A 13914-nucleotide genomic window follows, 5' to 3' on the forward strand; every position below is an offset into this window, starting at 1 on the left:
ATGTTCAAGCCCTGTATCCTGGATGCCCCTGCCCTTGTTATTGAGAGGTCAAGGTATTGGTAGAATTACTCCCAAGCTCTCAGATGCACTTTAATTTTAACTGCAGTCTGCAAGTGTTTTTCTTACCCATGGGTGTATTCTTAGAGTAGGCCTAAACCATTCAACTTCAGTTGCATTGCTAGTGTATTGTTTATTCAAATAGCCTACACTGCCTGAAACACTTAGTGCTTTGACCATTATTTCAAACATCCTTACATTTTTTGTTTTCCTAATGGCTTGAATAAGGAATAGGCTTACTGTAATATTTTGCCAAATTGTAAAAGAGATTAATTTCAGTTAGGAGGCCTAATTGTGTACACATTGGTGGTGATGACAAAGTGTTGACAGGGTGGTGGTTTAAGTTGAAACCCCGCCAGAGAGCGCGCGCCGTTCTCTCCGAGTGGGCGCGAGCTGTTTAGCATTCAGCATCATGTTCTAGAATGGACGGGACAGCTCCCAAGTGGCCAGACTCCGCGAATAATCGCCCCAAGAAGACAAACTAATCCAACCAATCGAAACAGATTCATACAACCCCGACTAATGCCACCAACCAAAATTAAATCGAAATCGAAAAACATTTGTCAACATCAGGCCCTAGTATAAGCATATACATGTGTCCCACCAAATTATTTGAGTCATGTGCCTGTTTAAATAGCTTTTATGGCAGCACCAAGCCATAATAAAAAATGCAACGATGTTTAACTATTTATTTATTACAAATGTAAAGAGAGGCCTGTAGTCCTTATTAGGCCATAAACATAGTCATTAGGAAACAGCCAAATATGCCAAGAAAAACTGCCGAGAGGGCCATATCAAAACTAAGAAATGTTTTACGATGTCAGTGAGTTGGGAGAAAAGTAGGCTAGGCTATCTGTTCATATTTTTTTGTCTGAAATTAAAAAGTCTACCATTTTTTATTGTTGATTTGATTCGATTTGTAAGCGTTTTACAAAATATTAAAAACACCATCATTTTGTACCAATTTCATTGCAAGCAGTGTGACAACAAATATGTTAATTGTTTTAAAATTAACAACATGACGTGTTGCTTACCTTTGAGGTGGAACTTGGCGAACCTTGTCAAAAGGCCCAATTTAGTTGTAGGCATACCCTACGCCTTATTTTCCACCGGAACAAGAATGTGGAAGTAATTTCTACTTTCGGTTATCTAGCTTTATGACAGGTATTTAACACTCATACAGCTAGATAACCAAAGACAGAAAACGACCTCCGGTTCACATTTTCGTAGACTACTTTGTCTTGCTGCCTCAAACTCATGACGGATTGGTGAGCAGGTAGTGATGGCGTGCTTCATCAGACACCTTAAGAGAGGAAGGAATGACATATATGATTTAAATATGCTTATGACCATTAGGCTATAAATTTCCTTTAAAATGATGGCCGAAAATAAGAGGGGAAGAATTATTTTCTATTCTAGAGATGTCAATTTATTCTATTCGTAGATGTCCATGTGGCGTGAAGACAGGACACTGACAGCAAAGCAACAAAATAATTTTTAAAAGACCAATAAGACCTGGAATAACATGGACTATAAGTGGGTTTATACAGTTTGGCCTGTAATTACAATATAGCACCACTTCTTTCAGGCTATGACAACAAAAAGGCCTATACTGATATACATTATTATTAATAGGCATGTCATTCGATTATATTTAATTTTCTAATATCTATAATAGATTCAAAATAAAACATAATCAGTATTAAGTTCCATTAACAAGTAGCCTTTAAAATATCTAGAGCTACAATCGATTCGAGTTAAAAACTACATTGCCTTTGATTGAATAAAACATAAATGTATTTCTAGCTTACCAAAACAAAAAAACGGTACGAACAGAGAGGTTCATCATTTGTTCTATGATAAATACAAGTGTTTGTATCATATGCGCATGCGACCTGGTTTATGTTGAGCCTATAGTTCTCTGTCACCAAATTAAATTAATCAAGTATCGTAATTTAGGAGATATCTCTGCAACATTTTGGAGATGTTTCCTTGACAATTTGAGATGTTTTCATTTATCTCAGAGAGAGAAAAATAATGGATATTTTCCTGTAGTCTAGTATGAAATCATAGTCTAGTAAAATAGTATATTATTGTGTTATATCTTGAAAATGACAATTGTAATCTTAGTAGGTAATTCAGTAAATGTGGTGTGAAAAGTGTTGATTAATTAGCATGACACTGACCTAACCAACAGGTGCTTTGTTACATTTAATTTGGCTAAAATAATTGGACAACACTTACACAGAAATTAAACTATTGAACTTCCACTGAAAAAAAGGCAAAATTACATTTGTATTTACGAAATTACTAATTAGTTGTGTAAGGGTTTGGGCTGCATAGGGCGTACTGGTTTTGTTTGCATTTGGACAGTTATTTTCCTTCTTTCCATTAATAAACAGGTTACAGAACTACAACCAGATTTAACAAGTCCTTGTCTATAATCAAATTACATAGGCATATAGACAATTGAAAGCAGGCCTAGGTTTACTTCTATTCTGGGAGTATTCTTAATCGCAATACTTATTTGTTGTGTATATAATTTTAAGAACAACAACACTAGGCCTAGTTGTGCATACTAGCTTCAAAGACTGATTTGCTCATGGCCTATACGTCCCTGTTTAGAAGTTTAACATATTTAGAGGATGACTTGGATGTCTCGGCCCTTTGCCATGCTTCGGTTCAACCACGTTCCGACCCGTTTACAAACATACAAGACATGAAAGGAGACCTATTTAACAGACTGTCATATGATTGCAGAGTTGCCTTTGTGTGCTTCTAGGCCTGGTCACTTTTAATGAGACTTCGTGCCAATGACCTGTTTTCTGAACCAAGGGCTATTCTCATCAAAAGCAAGAAGGCTATAACCTACAAAATTACTGTATTGTAATCTATTACTGAAAATAACACAGTAGGCCTACATTGTTATAACACTTTGGACAAGAATGTAGGCTTATTGTATATCTGATGTAAAGAAATAACATATACCCCAATCTGCTCAATGTCACCGATGCCAGAAGCGCAAGCCTATTTCTAAACATGGCACAACTAAAAAACGATAATTGTAAGTAAAAGGCGACCACCAGCAAATCAGACACATCCAAGGTAGCAGGCAGACCATGGACATGACGAGAGAACAGATTCATTGTAAAATGCAATCAATCCATGGAATGAGATACCATGTCAGTTCTTAGTGATGCTGATATGGCTTACTTGTGTTATAGGTCCAAGATGAATAAATACATTTTTGGAATCCCCTTTATTTAGTCTTCAGTTCTATCTTCCCTCCACGTGCGTATGTCTGGCTAATTCGCGGTCTCACTTTTCATCTGTCGATCCAATCATTGGATTAATATGCACGGTCTTCCCCGGGTTAGTCCGTCTCCTTCACTAGTCCTCGGAGCTCTACTCGCCTGCTGCGCGCGTCCTCTGTTGACAATTTACGGCCTCCGTGACGTCATTCCAGTGGCAGTTTGTTTTATGTCCAATCACAGAACCAGATGTAACGAAAGGTTTTTATGTGCGCATGTGTTAGTAAGGTGCATGGGAGCCACGGGTACATAGTCTTTACATTTCTTATTAAGACTTATTGAGTTACTCCATTAAAAAGTCAGTGCCAATTGCTACAGCTTGGGAATCCAAATGTGCCGGTTATGGAAGCGTTATTGTACGCTTGCGATTATGATAAGGCAATGCAACCTACACGGAGCAATCTACAGTATAATATATTTGATGATTCCCAGTTATGGCTTCTTACAACAAACGTTATGACTCATGTTTACTCTATAAATGTAGGCCATCACGTAGCCATATAGGGAAAGCCATCACGCAGACACAAAACTAAGAGGTATTTGTAAATTTCACTTGATAGCTATAATCATTTATGCGTAGGCCTAACTGGTGCGTAAAAGGCGATTTTTCATCCAGCAACATTGATTACAATATGGCAACGTACACGTAGGTGATTGATTAATGTCATAGTAGCCTAATTCAGTAACATTAAATTCTAACTGCTTTATGGCTGAATGATGACTCAATTCCTATATGGGAGTTTATATTTGATTCTCTGACGTTCGAAGCCATTATATTATTTGAATTGGTGGAATTTGAACTCAGACTTTATTTTTCCATTTGACTAATCTGCCATGAATGAAATTATGACTTTTCTCTCAGTAGTTGGTCCAATGTTCTGGTGTTTATTTTGTTTGTGAACACAAACAACACTTATTGTGGTGTACGTTGAATATATGTCCCTATAAACTTTCCAATGAAATAGATGACTAATGCACGTTGAAACAGCCTATATGAGTGATGTTTTGAGAATGGCTGTGTCCAAATAACTGTTCGAGCTTGGATATTAATTTCCTGTCCAAAGGGACATGACTGTCTATCTTACAAAAAAAACTGAGCATGTGTAGCCTACAGTTAACCACCTTGCATGGTTTAACTGTATAGCCAATCAGCCAGGTGGTTCAAGATTGACGTCAAAATTGGACGTCTATCCATGTCCTGAGGACGTCAGGAAATGCCTTCAAAACTGGCCACTAGGGGCAAAAGTGAGCACTATTACCAGAGTTTCTACACCCGGAGGTGCTACATCGCGAGACTAAGAAGCCAATCTTACTGAAACATACAGTACTAGATAAAAATTGGACACACCTACTCATTCAAGGCTTTTTATTTATTTTTACTATTTTCTACATTATAGAATAATAGTGAAGACATCAAAACTATGAAATAACACATATGGAATCATGTAGTAACCAAAAAAGTGTTAAACAAATCAAAATATATTTTAGATTTCAGATTCTTCAAAGTAGCCACCCTTTGCCTAAATGACAACTTTGCACACACTTGGCATTCTCTCAACCAGCTTCACCTGGAATGCTTTTCCAACAGTCTTGAAGGAGTTCCCATATATGCTGAGCACTTGATGGCTGCTTATCCTTCACTCTCTTCACACTCCAACTCATCCCAAACCATCTCAGAGGTCGGGTGATTGTGGAGGCCAAGGCCATTCGATGCAGCACTCCATCACTCTCCTTGGTCAAATAGCCCTTGCAAAGCCTGGAGGTGTGTTGGGTCATTGTCCTTTAAAAATATATATATAGTCCCACTAAGTACAAACCAGATGGGATGGCGTATCGCTGCAGAATGCTGCTGTAGCTATGCTCCTGTAGCCATACTGGTTAAGTGTGTCTTGAATTCTAAATAAATCCCTGACAGTGTCACCAGCAAAGCACCCCCACACCATCACACCTACTCCTCCATGCCTCACGGTGGGAACTACACTCTGCGTCTCACAAAGACATGGCGGTTGGAACCAAAATCTCAAATTTGGACTCTTCAGACCAAAGGATAGATTTCCACCGGTCTAATGTCCATTGCTCATGTTTCTTGCCCCAAGCAAGTCTCTTCTTATTATTGGTGTCCTTTAGTAGTGGTTTCTTTGCAGCAATTCAATCATGGAAGGCCTGATTCACTCAGTCTCCTCTGAACAGTTGATGTTGAGATGTGTCTGTTACTTGAACTCTGTGAAGCATGTATTTGGACTGCAATCTGAGGTGCAGTTAACTCTAACGAACGTATCCTCTGCAGCAGAGGTAACTCTGGGTCGTTCTTTCCTGTGGCAGTCCTCATGAGAGCCAGTTCCATCATAGCGCTTGATGGTTTTTCCGACTGCACTTGAAGAAACTTTCACAGTTCTTGACATTTTCCGCATTGACTGACCTTCATGTCTTAAAGTAATGATGGACTGTCGTTTGTCTTTGCTTATTTGAGCTGTTCTTGCCATATTATGAACCAAATCTTCTGTATACCACCCCTACCTTGTCACAACACAACTCATTGGCTCAGACACATTAAGAAGGAAAGAAATTCCACAAATGAACTTTTAACAAGGCACACCTGTTAATTGAAATGCATTTCAGGTGACTACCTCATGAAGCTGGTTGAGAGAATGCCAAGACTGTGCAAATCGGTCATCAAGGCAAAGGGTGGCTACTTTCTCCTCCCTTAACAAATTATCGCCTCCTTCTGAAAATGTTACTTTTCCAAGCCAAAATGTATTTTTAGCCTCCTTGAGAGACATGCTAAGCCCTGTACTCCCTCCACTTCAAACCCGGTCAGCCCAAACTGTTCTTATAACTGAAGTCCACATCAAATGGGCATTACTGGTGTACAAAAGTCGCTACAACATCCTAGTTGAGTGACCCCCAAAAAACATAGCTCAATCAAAACCGGCAAATGTATGGCAGAGCACTTTTGACACACCCACTCCTTTCCACACGCCCACTAATTTCCTTTCGACACACCCACTCACCCATACTCCAATCGCCATATTGGGATGCAGCTACCCCCTGCCACGCCCTGATCTGTTTCACCTGTTCCTATGATTGTCTCCACCCCCTCCAAGTCCCGCTTATTTTCCCCAGTGTATTTATCCCTGTGTTTACTGTCTCTCTGTGCCAGTTTGTCTTGTATGTTTAGTCAAGTCAACCAGCGTGTTTTTCCTGTACTCCTTTTTCTAGTCCTCCCGGTTTTGACCCTTGCCTGTTTCTGGACTCTGATCTGGTTTTCACCTTTTTGCCTGTCCACGACCATTCTCTTGCCTACCCCTTTGGATTATTAAACATTGTAAGACTCCAACCATCTGCCTCCTGTGTCTGCATCTGGGTCTCGCCTTGTGCCTTGATAACCCCCTTCTTAGATTGTTGACAACATTTAAGCTATATTTTGTCTCCAATGTTTATTGAAAACAAAGTTGCACAATGCACACATTTCTCTCAAATACATCGTTACAGTTGTTGGTTAGCTAGCACATTTAAGCCATATTTGCATAGACGTGGCAGTCAAAACACCACAAAACAAGACTTGGTATCAAGAACAAGATCAAACGAGCCACTTATGATTCAACACATGGCAGGCAGTTTCTTGTCATTGTTGCTAGCTACCTGACCATCCAGAATCACAACAACATGATGTATGCTCATCGTTCGTGACACTGTCAGCTAACAAAGCACATGGGGCAGGGCAGGGGCCAAGTTCTTGCCGGTGACCCTACCAGCGCTCCAAGACTGTGACCTACTGGTGTCCACGCATTCCACTCCCTTTGCACCACAGTGGCAACATTTTAATGCATTTCATTTTTTTATGTAGGCCTACATTTGACAGAAATTATGAAAAAAAATGTCTTACAACATGCCCACATGTAGTCAAAATAGCTGAATACAAATTTATGCCATGAGAAATGGACATATAATAAACGTAAGGTGATTCTACTGGGCCTATCACCATCATGACTTTGTATCATGAATGTAGGTCTATCTAATTCGAGCAATGAAAGCCCAGTTGTGTTAATTCGTTCTGAGATTTTGTTATTGTTGTGTGCCTTCCTTCATGCAGAGGGTAATGGGAGGTATATTCTCAGTTTGAATGGACAGACTGACCCCTAGCGATGGTTTTCCATAAGATTTTTTTATATTTTTAAATCCTATTTTGGTTAAGGATAAAGGCCAAATCAATTGAATAGCCCAGCAAGTTTACTTTGCAAAGAGCATGAACTGCACAGAATGTCATAAAGAGATGGATTTTTCTATTCAGGAATAACTAAGAGACGAACATATCATTGATTCCCATACTATATAGCCTGTTGTATGATTGTATCCGTGATCATCACATTGATTGACGAAGCAAGTTGTGCATGTTTAGGTCATTATCCGATTATCCGTCAATAATTTCCCAAAAAACCGACCCCGGCAGGACTCGAACCTGCAATCTTCTGATTCAAAGTCAGACGCCTTATCCCTTAGGCCACGAGGCCAATAAATGTTTAATGAAAACACGCTATAATATTCAATATTATTATTACTTTTAGCCTGTGACTAATTGATTTGTTTAACATATTTTGGTCAAATACTGGCCATATACTTTGCAAAACATTCGCTTTATCTTACACGCTTCCGCAAGGGGAGGTCATCCCTGCCACTGGATATCGCTAGATACCTGGTCTGCTGCAATGTTTCACAATCCATGCCTGGAAATCCCGATAAACATTGTTTATATGTGTCACATTGATGCGAGTTGAGGATTGCAAAACGTTAGCTAGGAATTTTAGGGATATTTTTATTCTGTTGTAAACACAGCATTCTGACCATTCTCTGCAATGCCGCTTGTAGTTATAGCAGTTTTCTAACGTAGGTCTATTCAGCAATCATCATGTTCTCATGTTGATGATCTTAAGATTACATTTAATGTTTATTGATTATTTTATGGCTTTTATTGGATGGTTTCGTTATGGTCACAAAGTTGCATCCTGACTCTCTCTCCATTAAGGTTTTCATCATGCTCCTGACCAAAGTCCAAGGGGAGGAACAATTGACTGTCACGACTAGTGAGACAATTCTGCATCTTCGTCCCCTCTGGATGCCTTTGTCCTATGGAGGACACTATGCCGCACCTCCTACTCCACCCAGAAGCACCATTCTCTCCAGGGCTCCCACCCCCCAGAAACCCGCCTGAACCTCCTCAACATCCAGATGCTGTCCCAAAACCTCCAGGAGCAGATCAACCGCCACGCGGAGCAGGAGTACGAGGACGAGAAGGTGAAGCGGAGTATCAGGCACCTGCAGAGGCACCAGCTATGGGGAAAGAGGTCTCTGCTCCCTGGCATGAAGCTCTAGCTGCCCCACATGGAAGGGAAGGACATTGACGGCCACTTCCGCCTGCTGGCCCAAAAGCAGAGCCTGCCCTACCTGGAGGCTGCCAGTAAGCTTCAGCAGGCCCCGCTGCCGCCCATGCCCAAGGACTGGGTGTGGGAGGTGGGCTGGATGCGCTACGGGCCGGATGGGGAGGCCAGACGGGTGGATTTCCCAGACGAGGCAGGCCACACTGGCTTTGGCCGTGTCCCCCACTGCCTGGTGAGACTGAAAGAGAGGACCAAGACCCTCTACTGTGGGAGGGAGGGTTTTACGCTGGGCTGGAGGAAATTACTACTTTATTTCAGTACAGGAGAGTTTATATCACTTCTTAGTATTTGTAACTGTAAAATGATCTGTAAATGTAAAAATGATTCGTAAATGTAAAAAATACTGAAAGGCTTTTGTAGTGAGGTTAATAGATGGTGTATAATATTGTGTTGGGACTGGGCAGGAATGATTACAATTATTTAACAAGGACTATTTATTCTGAGCCGGAGTGGATTGCAGTTTCACTGAATACTGTATTCTATCATTCTGTTTCCTGACAGGTACTCTTGGTCCAGCAAGCATCTGATAGAGGAGAGATACTCCTGATCCAGCCAGCTGATGCCTGCTGACCTCATCCCCTTGGAGACCCGGACAACTCTATCCGCCCCCCCCCCCCCCCCCAGCGGAGGTAGAAACTGATTGTGGACCACAATGTTAGCTTTGACCGATCTTACATCATGGAGCAGTACCTGCTGAAAGTTCACAGGGTTTTGAGGTTCACGTTTTGAGGTGTACTTCATCACTATTTAGTGTAATTAACAGTAATTTATGCTGGATTCACACTATAGGGCCGAATGGAACCCTACTGTGCTGGCTCTGATATTTTATTTTCCCCAAGCTATCCCAGAATAGACAGACTTGGCTCGGTTGGGCCCAATAGTGTGAATCAGACATTGGGGTCTTTGGAGTGGCTCATGCTCTGTCTTTAGTCTGGCTGTTTCCCATAGAGATAGAGGACTCATCTTTGTATCTGTGCCAGCGCCATTGAGGCAATATCCATATTGAAGTAGTACATTTTCTTCACTATTGGCTGATCCCCCGGTTGGACATGACTCCAACAGGCTAACCAGGAGGGATCAGACAATGAAGTTGGATGTCCAACACAGTTGACTACATTAAAATGGTGGAAGCCCTCAATGGCACTGCCCATGATAATACTGCCTTTTGGCCACTAAAAATCTAATCTTATTAGTCACATGTGCCGAGTAGAACAGGTGTAGACCTTACAGTGAAATGCTTACTTAAGAGCCCCTAACCAACAATGCAGTTTAAAAAAATACGGATAAGAGAGCCCTTTATCAATCTCTGTGCTGTTTCCCAATCCTCAAGGATGCTTCCAGTGGAAGCAGGTAGGCAGCAGGTAGCTGCCTTGGATTGAAACACAGCCTCTGTATCTGTTCTCTGTCCCACAGGGTTCGAAGGCTAGTTTCCTGGACACAATGAGTCTCCACATGGCCATCTCTGGTCTAACTGGGTTCCAGCTCACGCTGTGGCGGGGCCTCCAGGAGGTCAACGAACACATGAAGAAAGTGGGTCGGCCTTGGCGGGAGGAAGGGTCCATGATCAGTACTCTCTGTCTTCTAGCCTCACGATTAGTAGAAGTACACAGAAAACTATTGATTTGCAATGGTTCCATACTTGTAGAAATGTTGCTGTTGCCGATCTATCAGTTAACAAGCTCATTCCTCAGCTCTCCTTCCCTTGATTGGCTTTGGTTATTTCCTTCCCGAAGTTACAAAATAAACTCAATGGTTAACAAATGGTTTTGAATGTTGTTGTCGTGTTTGTATGTCTTTATTGGCCTTGGTGGAAGAGTGGGGTAACATCTCACAGCAGGAACTGACAAATCTGGTGCAGTCCATGAGGAGGAGATGCACTGCAGTACTTAATGCAGCTGGTGGCCACACCAGATACAGACTGTTACTTTTGATTTTGACCCCCCCCTTTGTTCAGGGACACATTATTCCACTTCTGTTAGTCACATGTCGTGGAACTTGTCCAGTTTATGTCTCAGTTGTTGAATCTTATGTTCATACAAATATTTACACATGTTAATAAGTTTGGTGAAAATAAAACGCAGTTGACAGAGGACGTTTCTTTTTTTGCTGAGTTTAGCTAGTTATTGGTGAGTGCTTGTATGACATAGACTACATGACCAATACTATGTGGACACCTGTTAGTCGAGCATCTTATTCCAAAATCATGGGCATTAATATGTACAATTGAAGTCAGAAGATTACATACACCTTAGCCAAATACATTTAAACTCAGTTTTTCACAATTCCTGACATTTAATCCGAGTAAATATTCCATGTCTTAGGTCAGTTATTTTAAGAATGTGAAATGTCAGAATACTAGTTGAGAGAATGATTTATTTCAGCTTTTATTTCTTTCATCACATTCCCAGTGGGTCAAAAGTTTACATACACTCAATTAGTATTTGGTAGAATACCAAATTTTGCCTTTAAATTGTTTAACTTGGGTCAAATGTTTTGAGTAGCCTTCCACAAGCTTCCCACAATAAGTTGGGTGAATTTTGGCCCATTCCTCCTGACAGAGCTGGTGTAACTGACACAGGTTTGTAGGCCTCCTTGCTTGCACACGCTTTTTCAGTTCTGCCCACAAATCTTCTATAGGATTGAGGTCAGGGCTTTGTGATGGCCACTCCAATACCTTGACTTTGTTGACCTTAAGCCATTTTGCCACAACTTTGGAAGTATGCTTGGGGTCATTGTCCATTTGGAAGACCCATTTGCGACCAAGCTTTAACTTCCTGACTGATGTCTTGAGATGTTGCTTCAATATATCCATATAATTTTCCTTCCTCTTGATGCCATCTATTTTGTGAAGTGCACCAGTCCCTCCTGCAGCAAAGCACCCCCACAACATGATGTTGCCACCCCGTGCTTCACGGTTGGGATGGTGTTCTTCGGCTTGCAAGCCTCCCTGTCACACCCTGGCCTCTGTTATATTGATTTTCTTTATTAGTTGAGTTAGGTCAGGGTGTGACATGGGGGATGTTTGTGTGTTTTGTCTAGTTTAGGGTGTGTGTATTGTTTAAGGGTTTTTTAGTATGTATGGGGTTGTGTTCAGTGTAGGTGTTTAGGAAAGTCTATGGTTGCCTGATTTGGTTCTCAATCAGAGACAGCTGTTTATTGTTGTCTCTGATTGGGAGCCATATTTAAGGCAGCCATAGGCTTTAGGTGTTTGTGGGTAATTGTCTATGTTGAACGTTTGTAGCTTGTGTGTGCACTAATGTTTGTAGCTTCACGGTCGTTTGTTGTTTTGTTTTGTAAAAGTGTTCGTTTCGTCATCTTTAATAAAAGAGGATGTCCTCATATCCCGCTGCGCCTTGGTCCGCTTATTATGACGATCGTGACACTCCCCCTTTTTCCTCCAAACATAACAATGGTCATTATGGCCAAACAGTACTATTTTTGTTTCTTCAGACCAGAGGACATTTCTCCAAAAAGTACGATCTTTGTTCCCATGTGCAGTTGCAAACTGTAGTCTGGCTTTTTTATGGCGGTTTTGGAGCGGTGGCTTCTTGCTTGCTGATCGGCCTTTCAGGTTATGTCGATATAGGACTCATTTTACTGTGGATAGAGATACTTTTGTTCCTGTTTCCTCCAGCATCTTCACAAGGTCCTTTGCTGTTGTTCTGGGATTGATTTGAACTTTTCGCACCAAAGTACTTTCATCTGTAGGAGACAGAACGCGTCTCGTTCCTGAGCGGAATGACAGCTGCGTGGTCCCATGGTGTTTATACTTGCGTACTATTGTTTGTACAGATGAACATGGTACCTTCAGGCATTTGGAAATTGCCCCCAAGGATGAACCAGACTTGTGGAGGTCTACCATTTTTTTCTGAGGTCTTGGCTGATTTCTTTTCATTTTCCCATGATGTCAAGCAAAGAGGCACTGAATTTGAAGGTTGGCCTTGAAATACATCCACAGGTACAACTCCAATTTACTCAAATTATGTCAATTAGCCTATCAGAAGCTTCTAAAGCCATGACATCATTTTCTGGAATTTTCCAAGCTGTTTAAAGGCACAGTCAACTTAGTGTATGTAAACATCTGACCCACTGGAATTGTGATGCAGTGAATTCTAAGTGAAATAATCTGTCTGTAAACAATTGTTGGAAAAATTACTTGTGTCATGCACAAAGTAGATGTCCTAACCGACATGCCAAAACTATAGTTTGTTAAGAAATTTGTGGAGTGATTGAAAAACGAGTTTTAATGACTCCAACCTAAGTGTATGTAAACTTCCGACTTCAACTGTATGATATCATTTACTTAAAATAAAAAATAATGGATATAGCAATCGCAGAGTAGATTGCCCATCCTCTCCAAGTAGTTGTCAGGATGAAAATATATGGCCAAACCAAAGCATTAAAGAGCGACTGAACTGAAAAAACAACTTCTCTGGTGGAAAACAGCCTGTGTGGCATCAATATGAATTAAACATTTATTCTAGTGTCAAAATTGACTACAAAGTTAATAATTTTGGTCACAAAGTCAGTATATTCCAAAACGGAATTTTATGAGATCTGTGTAACTGAGAATGTCACAATTTACATGAGAGATGGGTTTTGATTTCAACCCTGCCCACACAGGACCACTGCCTGGCACAGTCTAATCACGGCTGGCAGTAATCAAATCATCTGGTTCACAGCTTCCCGTTGTGCTGCAGTGCACGCTATCCAACTCAGACATCCTCACATTCGTGAGCTAACGTTAGCATCACAAACACAACTGTCATCAAAGATACTACTCTAGCTGTGGTGTTGTGCTGTCAGACCTAGGTCCCTCCCACTAAGGAGGAGATTGCAGGGCGGTGCCCCAGTAGGGAGGCTCTGGAGAGGCTGAAGGAGACGGTTAGCTGGCTTCCCAAAAAGAAACAGCACCTGCCTGGACATCCTGGGTGAGCTAGGCTGGACTGGGCCCCTTGTGGAGCTCCATCTTGCTAAATGCTAACTAATATAGCACACTAACACCATGGTACAGATAACTGTGGCTGTGACATACATCAGGCAACACCCACTAATGTTATTTTCCCCATTTCACTCTTCAAATTCCCATTTGGGCTCTTTCTCAATTTCTC

The 13914-nt window shown here is 41.2% G+C and overlaps 1 non-coding gene and 1 pseudogene across 1 annotated transcript; one reads left to right on the top strand and one right to left on the bottom strand.

Annotated features, from left to right (window-relative positions):
• The window catches only part of LOC120065917, a 27175-nt pseudogene continuing 13261 nt past the window's right edge, over positions 1-13914 (top strand).
• trnaq-uug lies at positions 7807-7879 on the bottom strand. The gene has a single exon. It is a non-coding gene; the product is annotated as a tRNA-Gln (tRNA).

This window comes from Salvelinus namaycush, chromosome 21 (assembly GCF_016432855.1).
Source record: "Salvelinus namaycush isolate Seneca chromosome 21, SaNama_1.0, whole genome shotgun sequence".
In the NCBI taxonomy this organism is placed as follows: domain Eukaryota; kingdom Metazoa; phylum Chordata; class Actinopteri; order Salmoniformes; family Salmonidae; genus Salvelinus; species Salvelinus namaycush.